This window comes from Adiantum capillus-veneris, chromosome 23 (assembly GCF_014529385.1).
Source record: "Adiantum capillus-veneris isolate H3 chromosome 23, ASM1452938v2, whole genome shotgun sequence".
NCBI classification, from domain to species: domain Eukaryota; kingdom Viridiplantae; phylum Streptophyta; class Polypodiopsida; order Polypodiales; family Pteridaceae; genus Adiantum; species Adiantum capillus-veneris.
The window spans coordinates 124640922-124643733 of NC_140953.1; the positions used below are offsets into that span (position 1 = coordinate 124640922).

Below are 2812 nucleotides of genomic sequence, written 5' to 3' on the forward strand. Positions count from 1 at the left end.
TGCAACACCTCCTCTGTCATGCAGCCACCCCGTGGCTCCTCTCCTCGCATGCAGGCTCCAAGTGGCCTTGCAACCTCTGTTCTGCGCTCCGTGCTGTTCTCCTTCTCATGCAGGTGGCCTCATGGCCATTCTCTCTCCCTGAGGATGCCCCCCCCTTCATGCCAACTCCCGCCCACCTTTGCAACCACTCGCCACTCGTCTGACTCATGCAAGGCACCCAAATGGCGCTCCCTTCCCCACCAGCGCTTCCCTTTCCACTCTCGGCCACCCGTGATCTGCAGTGGTGCCCTCTCCATGCAAAAGTTCGTTTCTTTTTTTTCTGTCCATTTTAAGCTTTGCTTTTTAAAAAATCCTTCCTTATTTCCGCTTCACACACCGAGAAAACGCCATATAAGTTTGCTCTCTCGCTTGGAACACTGGTGCCATTGAGAAGGCCACATGGCCACAGATCAAGAAAGCCCGCTCCACAAAGTAGAAATGGTTCCCAGATGAGGAGATCTTTGCCTACAGGAGTTGTGACGACCGACACGATCGTCGACCACCTTGTGCTCCCATAATTCCCCATTGGACAAGTGCCTACAAAATTCCGGACTTGGCATACACATCTGGATAGTCGGGGGTCTTGCAGATACCTCGCTCCGAATCCCATATCATAAACTTTATGGCAATTGGATCCAACTTCCATAACTTTATGGAAGTTGGATCCAGCATCCCTTGCTTCATTTCCAAGCTTATGATATTAGCCTTTTCTCTTGCCACCTGTGATTGTACGAAACAGTGACAACTATCCACTAGCAAGCGCCCCATCTCGGTGTACCTAACCCCTAGCACCATCAAGCACTTGCCCAATGTACCTGCCATTTACCTGCAAACTGTCATGCATGGACTTCTTGCATCTCCATGGGTCGACACAGTCGGGCTGTACCATCATTGCCCAACCCCTCGTTGAGCATTTATGCTCAACCATAGTATTATTTAGATAGAATATCAATGCATAAGAAGAAAACTAATAGATACTATGTACAAGAAGCATTACATAGATAGAGATAGACATTCATCTACTATAGAGCCCGCCCAAGTCAAATGGAAAGCCATAAACTCTCCCAATTGTAAAGAAGCTTCCGCAAGGATAAAAAATATAGCTTTGATCATCGTCATCCGTCAGAAGCACATAGGCAAGTATTCCCTGCTTTGCACTTGTAACTTTGTCAGCCAACCAGTCGTGTAGGCCTTCATAGCACCATCCTTCAAAAGGTTGTATACATGGACTATCTCCATGGCCCAAACAAACCTGCGCACCCTGGAAAGACTTTGCATCCCATGTCTCCTTGCCAATGGCTAGAGAGCTCTCCACAACATCATTGTCTCTGAAAACCACAACCTGCGGCATCTGATCATCCAAAGCAAACACTGGCAAAACCTCATCTGTAGGCTCTTCAAGCGGTAATGGAGCAGGCACACAGCCTTGCATGTCGTGTATCCTCGCCATAGCTTTAGCAACCAAAACCTGCGACTTGTCGTCAACATCGACCACTGGATCATCGAACCCCCAGTCATCTTCATCAAGACATTCTTCTTCAGTCAATATGGCCTGACCATCACAAGGCATGAGAGAGGGTTGCCCAACCCCCTGGTCTTCGCAAACTGGCTCTTCACCCGCAACCTGTTATTCTTTGACCACATTATCGACATACATAACATGATATGTCTCATACCTTGAGAAAGCAGACTCCGTTTCGCATGGTGCTCTCCATATCCAAGGCACTGCTATAGCTCGAACACATCTCGGCTTTCTCCACAAAACTCATCGGCTTTGGCACTTCAGCTATCTTCTCCACTGCTTGCTTTTCGGAAGTCACTTGGTCAAGCACATCAGTTGGTACTTGGTAGACTCCTCTCTGCAGCAGCTGTTGAGGCCTCATAGGCCCCCATAGTATTGTCTCTACTCTGTCATCACACCTATCTACTGCTACCACATGTGCATCAACAAAGAGTCGGATTACCTGGGCCTCTTACTTGGCCTTGGCATCAATGGACTTGCGAGAACCCGCTTTGCCTGCTACTTCTTTAAAAGCTTCTTTGTCCTGCTCTGTGCGGCTACTGCCTCCTCGTATGTGCACGGCTCATCCATCTCGACTTTATCTCGAACTTTGACATGCAAGAAGTCCATAAACTTGGTCAACTTCAAAAAATCGGTATTCTCTACAGGAGTTACCTTAACCAACTTGCTCCATATGGCCTCGAACTCCCACACGAATGCTCGAAAATCACTATCAAGGCTTTGCTTTAGGTCGTCCATCATCTGCTTCACTTCACTCCACTGCGGGTTGACCACATACGGCTTCGAAATGCTGCTTCCAATGTGTACCCCAATTTTCTTCAGCTTGCAAGCTCTCACACCATACCTTTGCTTTGCCACGAACCAGGAGCTGAAAGGCTTGGGCCACTCCCTCTTCTCTCGACAAGCCGCTCTTAAGCAGGAAAAGGCCGTAGTCTTGTAACCAAACTTCAGCATCTTCAGCACCTGTAAAAGTAGGAAAATCCGACCACATCTTTCTTAGCAGCACTTGTTCTTTGAACCTGGAAACACCGCAACACCGTCTTCGACTTCACCAAGGAGCAATCAGTAGCTCCTCGGTGGGGGAGCCACTGATGGGATGGGGAAATGGGAACACACCCAACACACAAGCTAACTGCCTCTCTATCACTACAAGAGGTTGTGTGCTCTTGTGACGCTGTTAGCGACGGAAATACACTGGGCTTTTATAACCCCAGGCGTCGCTAAAACCATCGCTAATAGCGAGGTTACGAG

At 48.4% G+C, this 2812-nt stretch overlaps 1 pseudogene; it reads right to left on the reverse strand.

The window, feature by feature from the left end:
- Positions 1-1054: 1054 nt before the first annotated feature.
- On the reverse strand, positions 1055-2552 carry LOC147428489 (uncharacterized; annotated as a pseudogene).
- Positions 2553-2812: the final 260 nt, after the last annotated feature.